This window comes from Vicugna pacos, unplaced genomic scaffold, assembly GCF_048564905.1.
Source record: "Vicugna pacos unplaced genomic scaffold, VicPac4 scaffold_19, whole genome shotgun sequence".
Classification (NCBI taxonomy): Eukaryota; Metazoa; Chordata; class Mammalia; order Artiodactyla; family Camelidae; genus Vicugna; species Vicugna pacos.
Genome location: NW_027328740.1, coordinates 14,484,895 through 14,493,955, shown reverse-complemented (window position 1 = coordinate 14,493,955; position 9,061 = coordinate 14,484,895).

The window sequence follows — 9,061 nt, the reverse complement described above, 5'->3', positions numbered from 1 at the left end:
ATATATATGTAAAGAATACCTAGTAATGAAGTTAACAAATTAGGAGAACATCTATTAGTTAAAAAATAGAAAACATGGATGGAGGAAATTAAAAATGATCCAAAAAAGTGAAAAGATCTCTTATGTTAATGATGTGAAACAATGTGGTTGAAACAACCATACTACTCAAAGGAATCTACATTTAGTGTGATTCATGTCAAAATACCCATTAGATATTTCCATTTAATACAAAAGATAATTTCATAATTTATATGTAACAACTAAGATCATGAGTTGCATAAATAATCTTGAAAAAGTTTATTAAATCTAATGGTGTAAATTTCTCTGATGTTTAACAGTCGTACAAAGCTTTAGTAATTTTAACAGCATGATAGGCTCAAAAACAGACACCAATCAATAGAAGAGGATAGAGCAACCAGATATAATCCCTCACACCTTTGATAAATTAACCCATGAAAATGGAAGCAAGAGTATAATATGTAGAAAAGACATACTCCTCATTAAGTAGTGCTGGAGAGATTGAACATGTAAAAGACAGAATAGAATAATTCCTCAAATTGTGTACAATCCATAAGCACAAAATATCTTTCTATTTATTTTGTTTACTTATATTTCTTTCACCTGTAATTTGTACATCTATGATTTTATCTTTTATTTCATTATCAAATGTATTCCTATTTTATTCTTTTTGTTATAAATATACACACAATTGTTTTCCTAAATTCTCTTTCTGATAATGTGTTGTTACTTTTTAAAAAGGCAACAGATATTTGTACATTGATTTTGAATTCTGCAAGTTTACTAAGTTTGTACATTATTTCTAATGGTCAATGGAGGAGTCTATGGAGTTTTCCATCTATGTATAATTGTGTCATCTGTAAAAATTCTACTGCTGTTTTACAAGTTGGATTCCTTTTTATTTTTTCTTGAGTAGTTGTTCTGGCTAGGACTTCTAGTAGTTTTAGGACTCGTGAGAATGAGCTACTTTCTCTTATTACTGGACCAGAGGAAAACCTTCCTGTATGTTAACATTGAACTTGATGTTAGTCATGGGTTTTTCATGTATGGCTTTTATTATGTTTAGTTACATTTTATCTGAAGAGAATTTGTTAAGAATATTTTTATAAAAAGGATATGATGAGATCTGTCAATAATTTTCCTACATTTATTGAGATTTTTAAATTTGAATTCTCTGTTTTTTAAGGGATGGTATCACATATATTGATTTGTGTACTTTATATAATATTTATGAATCAGGACTAAATCAAACAACTATTGTTTATAATACTTAAAATATGCAATGAATTCAGGTTGCTAAAATTTGTTTAGGATGGAATTTACAGATATTGAAGGAAAAATTTACATTTGTAGCTTGAGTGTACATTTATTTAATTAAAATTTTATCAATCATTTTGAATTTGGCTTATGTTTAATGGAATTTATTTCTAAATAAAGAATAAGAGTTTTGGTAGAACTTGTGTTACTACAGTTTACTGATACACAACATAGCTTTTATTTACAATAAGTGAACAAAACTCTTGCCTTAAAATACCGCATTTTACTAACAATGGCAACTGTTTCAGGACTGAAAAACATAATGCTTCCTAAAATGCATTACCTAGACTTTTCCACCCCAACCGGCATATACTGATTTTTTTTGTTTTTTGATTGTTTATTTGCCCCTTAATTGAGTCACTGCTTATTAAACCCAGGATCTTGTGCATAAGTTTATTTACCAACATCATTTTGGAACACTTAACAGAAGCCACAAGAGAATGGATTATAAAGATGAAAAGAAAATTTATTCCTTCTCTAGGGACTGATAAACCTCTGAGTGAAAGAATAGCAAAAATAAACTTTTGTAAGTATACTATAAGATTTTCTCTTTTGTAATTTTAAAGAAGAATATTAAATTTCATTTCTTTTATTATAGCACTCAAATATGATTTAAAAAAAATTGCCACATTTGTGATTTCTTAAATTTGATCCATTATCTTAATCTAATTTTATATCATAAATATTTACCATTTATTTATAAACATACCAGATAAACTGATATTTATTCTGCTGATGTTTTGAAGATAGAGCTACTGATTTTAAAGTACACAGAAAAATACCTACTTCCATTTCCAAATCAAATTAATTTTCGCATTAATTACAAATGATAATGAAATTGTTATATATTTTCTTTACATGTTTTACACAAATTTCACATTAAATTCAAAAACTTTAAAATTATTTAATATATTTTGTGTATTATATATACTCTGTTCACCCATCTGGCATAAATTTGTGTAAAAAAGGATGGAGATTGGTTTTATTTCATAGACCTCAAAATTAAATTATTAAAAAGATTTTGTGGGAATAATATTTGCAGATCACACTATAAAAATTAACATCTTATGTTTCATTTTAACTGGATTAATGAGAAGTAAGCACTGGCTGATTGTTACACTTGAGTTGCTAGGAGACCAGGCGTTTTGTGATGTCACAGCTACTCAGGTTGAGAACCATTTTGATGGCCTAGCAGTTTATCTGTGCAGGCCTGCCAAAGCAGCATTGGAAACTGCAGTGCTCAAAATCATGCAGATTTGAAAGTAGCTGTAGAAAAAGTTATATGAGATGACACATGTTTCTCAGAATTTCAAGATGTGTCTAATAAAGTTGGACGAACTGGTTCAGGAATCTGCGGCAGATCTCTATTGTGTAACAAAACATTCTCTGGGGAGTTGGACTTGAGGTCTATGATTGAAGAAAATGCTTTTTAGAATTTGTTTGAAGAATCCTTGATAAAAAGACCATGTTACACACATTGTGTCTGAAAAAGATGAAAATAATAATTTTCGTTGTCTGACATTTCCAAGTAAACTCTGAAAAATGGCTGGGAGTGACCAACTTAAATCCATCTGGGGGGACGATAATGGAACTTCCATAGTGATTGATGAAGATGTCTTTAAGAAGGAAGTTTTGGAAAGAAAGGCCCCTTTCAGTATATTTGAAACTGGAAGTATGAAAAGCTTAGTTACACAGCTTAACCATTATGGTTTTAGTAAATTACGGCAAAATTTTCAAATGTCTGCTTGTCTAGCAGACTTCCTGGCAGAAGAAAAAATGTCTCTGTTTTAAGCAAGGTATTTAGAAATTTTAGTTACTACTTGGTAAATTACATATAAAATTTTATTTTGTACATCAATCTATGGAAATATAAATGTAAAGATAGATTTTGAATATTGTATTAAAGTACTAATGTTAAAATATTTTTTCTAAAAAAAGGACAGTGACTTAAGTATTCAAGATTATGAGAAACATTTCTTGCAACTATGAATCTTATCAGAAATCAAAATAAATGTATTAAAGCTGCTTTGGAGAAGTGGCATTCACCATTACTGTAAATGCTAACATCTTAAATCTGATGACTATACTGTTTAAATGTTTCTTTTCCAAATAAGGAACTTCAAAGTATCGTTAGTAATGTTCATATTTTCATGATATTATCTTTGCGTGGTAAACGTGAAATCTGAGGGTTTTATTAGGCTTATTGTAGTGTTGTATTTTGTTTTAAAATATTACTAAAACCTTTCTCTTTGGTTGTAGCTGCAGTTCTATCATAATACAAATTCTAAACGAGGCTTACCCCAGGTTTTAGTGAGAATAATAAGAAAAGTTGGGATTAAATATGCCTCTCTGGTATCTTCATTGGCTGAACATTTCAACAAGAAGCAATTTAAAGCAGAGGGTAATGTGGATAATCATATTTCTTGTTTTGTGGCTGACAGAAGTGGAGAAAGTGCATTTTTACCTTCTGCAAATTTAAATATTCCTCTAATAAGAAAGCCCTCTACTAGCCACATAATTGTTGATAAAACTATCCCGATCAGAGGTGATTTTTCTCCTACATCATCAATGTCAGTTAGACCACCAGAACAAATTGCAGTGGAACAACGTGCTATTTTAAATGAGTTGACCACAGTCCACAGGCACTACCAAAGTAGCTACACTGAAGCAAATGGCCGTGTTGTGAATCTCATTACAACTACAACTTCTACTTCTCAGTACAGCATCTTGTCTCCCATAAAGAGCAATTATTTTGGACTGATGGTGGAGCCTTCTACTTTTCCAAATAGATTTCACAACATATCTGTCAATGAAGGTATTTTTCTAAACTTCAACCAGGTAGAAACCCACGGTTCCAGTGCCAGTGATAGCTGATACATCAGCTACCTCTCTTCCAAGGCCAAATCATCAGCCTCTTCAGTTTATGAACGTCATCCTATTACAACTGATCTACTAGAGGACTACCCGATTATGTAGGATAACAAAGATTAAAATTGATGTTGGCAAATGTCGACAAATATATGCTATTTTCTTATTTGAACAATAAACATAGATGTGTAACTGTAATTTCCTTATTTTTTTTAAATAGAATTAAGAGTTAAACAGGAGACTTAACATTTAAAGAAAAAAAAGATATTGGATTGATATGATCATTTGATGGAACAATATGGGAGTAAATTTAAATAATTTCTTGTAAGGAAGAAGGCAAAATGGAAGAATTTGGAAAAAGACTAAAACATGGATAGTGGGAAAAGTACTAAGAGGTTTTTGGTTCATCATGGAAAGTATAAAAAGTGTTAAGTTAGAATAGATTGGAACAGGAGATAAATGCAGAAACCGGCCCAGGGATCATGGTCTCTATTATGTCATCCCTGGAATCATAAAAGTCACATGATATAGACTCAGATGGCACATTCAGCATGTGGTAGAATTTAAGATGTAATTTTATCTATGGTCTTCTTTGTGCTGTTATCAAAGCATTCCAATTGGTGCTTTCATTTCCTACCCTTAAGTGTCTACACTATATTTTGTAGTCAACACATTATGTTGCTTTTATGTCCCAGCCAAAGACAAGCTTACGTCCTCAGGGAGGCACTTAATGCCTTTCCAACTCTAAGAGCACAAACTCAACTTAGTTTAGTCATTTCTTTATAAATCTGGCATCTGACTACCTTGGAATATCTTTATGTTTCACTGTATCTGGAGATACATCCAGGCAAATGCTTGTCAACAATGTTAGCCCCAACCTCACCACTTTTACTCCAGCTCATCCTTGGACTTTGGGTGTCCTCCTTTTACCTACTTAGATTTTCCCAGTCTCAGAACAGAAACCACCTCCTCCAGATATTTTCTGTCTATCCCCCTTTACTTGTCTAACTTGGATACCAGCACAGTATCACAGCACATGCCACAGGATGCATTTTAGTATTTAGTGAAAAAAATACATGTTGACTTTAAGCAAAATCTACTTTCCTGAAACAACAAAACTCTCATGGTTTTCAAACTATTTCGTTATGCTCTTTACTATTCACCACATACTAGCTCTTTTCATAGCCCAAGGACTAGTCACACAAGACAGTAAGTGGAGGTAGGTACAGGAGACAAAGTATTATTTTTTTCTTTATTCATGCCTCCAGAGGCCTAAAGCATTCCATTCTCATTTGCTGGAATTTTTCCTGTCTCTTCATCACCCTCTCACCCCAAAATAGCTGATTCTCTTCCCCATACCAATAACTATACTGCCTTCTAATTAATTTACTTTTTAGAATCAGAATTTTGTCCAGAAGAGACTGCCAGTGCAAACATTTAATGTAGGTTTATACAACCCACATAACTTTTGCCCATTCTAACATTCATAGAGGAAATAATTAAGGGGTACTAGCCCGTTGGTTGGGGTGGTAATATTCAGTAACCAAATTGCAATCTAAAATATGTGGACTAGAAGGAGGTGAGGGCTGTAGAATTAAAAATTTGTCCAACTGCAAGAATACCAAATTTCTGCAGATATTAGGAAACAAGAAATATTCATGGAAGTCTTTGAAAATTTCCCATTAATTTAAAATAAAAGGTGAATCATTTTCAGAATGTGAAATGCCCTGAAATGCTGGAAAAATTGTAGACAATTTCAGGTAGCCAGAGGATTCTGCTCACAATCATGCAGTCAGTGTCAGCTGACAAGACTGGAATGGCAATATTTAGTCCTGAAAATGTGTCACCAGTTGTGAAGAAAGCCTTTGATAATCGGGAGAATGGGCAAATGGGCCAGGGTATATTCTTGCAACATCCCACCAATATGACCTTTACCAAGAGAAGAAAAGAGCCCACTTGCAGTAGGAGAACTGTGTCTGGACAGCAGTGGTTTTCCTACAACAGAAACATCAAGGTTTTAAATTTTTCAGCTCAATTCTAATGGTGGCTATATTTTTGCTTATATTGGCAGTCTGGGTGTTCAGATGGGTTGGTTCAGCAGCTAGTTTCCAGCTCTCTTATCAGACTGTGGGTCTTACCGTGATCATCTTAACAAGGTTGTATGCTAGTAAGTCAAAAGCAACAGTTTATTTTCAAAATATGAAATCCTAAAGAAGAATATTGTTTGTTTATCCATCTGTAGTTTTCAACCTGGGAAAAGCTAGACTATTGGCAAAAGTACAAAAGTTGTCTGGTGCTTTGAAAATTATTCTCTGAGCTCTGCCTACTGAATTCTTCCCACTAAATACTACAAATCTGTCTACCACTGTGTGTGTGTGTCAAGATGGACTGTTAAGCAGTCACTAAGTTTGTCTTAGTTGAGTCATCAGTGAATTTTTCCTCTGTATCTGGCAGAATCTCTGTGAATTAAGAATTTCATTGAGCCCCAGATTTTCTTCCGATCAGGGAGAGGTAGATTATATTTCTCCCAGTATATTAATTGTTAACTGTTCATTGAATCCCGAGCTGATGTTAGGGTAAAACCACTGAAACCTTTAATTGGACTGAGGCATTTACATTCTCCAGTCCCCAGAGCCCAGCACAGGCCTATGTCACCATTTTAATTTAAGCTTATGTCCAAGTTTTTTTTTTTTTCTCATTGTTAACACAACTTATTTTGGCTTTGAACAGCCGTTGACTAATTTATAGAGACTGAACCACTGACTTACTCACGTTCACCTAGAAATTGCAATAAACTTTCTTTCCTTGGACTACCTGGAATAGGGTGAGCATAATCATCATTTTGAAAGCAGCCATCAGTCCTAATAATGCAGAACCTTTACATATCTTTGCCCAGCACTTGAGCAAGAATGTTTGTTTTGGATCTCAGTGATTTTCCTCACATCCACTAATTCAACCATGAGTAAACACCACAATTGTTATCCAAAATCAAGTCTTTATCAGTATTGCATTCCCATTGCAAAACAGTTCGGAACTTTAGGAGTTCTGAGATTTTACCATGCTGGTTTTTTAGCAACCTAGCATGTTGTGTTCTTACAGATGCTGTCGGGAGATGAGACCATCTGTCAGAGACAGTGAACTTTATCAATCACAGCAAGAGCAGCCAGTTTTAAATTTGTATCCATTCCCTAATCTCAGATGAATACACAGAGTGAAATTTTGATGCCAACAGAAGCAGTGGGCTGTGAAAATGAAGAAAGATTAAGGCATGTTAAAACACTAATTTTATTATTATCTTTATGTATACTTAATTTAAATCACTTATTTATTAGTATCTTTACCTAGGATAAGTATATCATCACTCAGGTTTACTTGCTGCAAAAACAGTCATGAGAAATGACATGGGAAAAAATAACCATTGACTTACCATTTTTCCTTCCGCTTTTTTGAGATATAACTGGCATAAAACATTTTGTAAGTTTAGGTGCACAGTATAGTGATTTGATTTACAAGTATTATGAAATAAATGTCATAGCAACTTTAGGGAGAATTCATTATTTCATATAAATACAATTTTAAAGAAATACAATATGTCTTTTGATTGTGATGAGAAACCTTATGGTCTACTATCTTAACAACATTCATATTGAACATAAAGCAGTATTAATTGTAATTTTCATGTTAGTATGGGGCATACCTAGAACACGTTCATTTTTCGGATGGAGGTTTGATTATTTTGAGTGCATTAATCAAATTCTCCTTTCCCAACCCCTGCCTCTGTTAACTACAAATCTAATTTTTTTTCTTTAAGTATGTTTGTTTGTTTTTGAAGTGTAATTTAATCTATAACACTATGTTTATTTCTCTTACACAAATAACTGTTTGCTATTTTTAATACATTTCAAACTGATCACAAGAAAAAATCTAGTTTTCATATGTTGCTATGTAAATATATTTCATAGTTATTGACTATTCCCCATACAGTACATCTCTTGCCCCTGACTCATTTAATTTGCAACTGGAAAATTTTCTCTCCTAATTTTCCTCAACTTTTTCTTTTCCTCACCTCATTACCCTCCTTCTTGTTAACAACCTGTATCTTTGTATATCTATATCTCCTTTTCTGTTTTGTTATGTTCATTTGTTTTAAATTCCAAATATGAGTAAAATCATACAGCATTTGTCATTCTCTTTCTGATTATTTCACTTAGCATATTACCCTATTGGTCTACCCATTTGCTGCAAATGAAAAGAACTTATTCTTTTCAGAGCTGAGTAATAACCCATTGTATTTTTATGTGTGTGTATGCATATATATATATATATAGTTCTTATATATATATATTTAGTGTGTGTGTGTATATATAAATATAGATAAATCTGTAGTTATTAGATGGGTAGATATATATACTATAAACACACATCTTCATTATCCATCATCTATTGATGAGCAATTAGTTTGCTTCTATATCCTGTCTATTGTGAATAATGCTGCAGTGAATATAGGGTTGAGTTTATCTTTTCTAATTAGTGTTACAATTTTCTTGGAATAAGTATCCAGATATGGAAATGTTGGATTATATTTCATTTTTAATTTTTATATAAAGCTCCATGTTGTTTTCCACAGTGGAAGCACAAATTTACATTCACTGCAGCAGTGCATCAGGGTAGTTTATCTTACATCCTCACCAACACTTATATTTGTTATCTTTTTGATAATAGTCATTCTGATAGGAGTGACATAAAATCTCATTGTATTTTGGACTTGCATTTTTCTGATGTTTAGTGATGTTGATCAGTTTCATGTGCCTCTTGGTTACCTTTCCCCAACTGTATATTCATTTTTTGTAATGGGCAA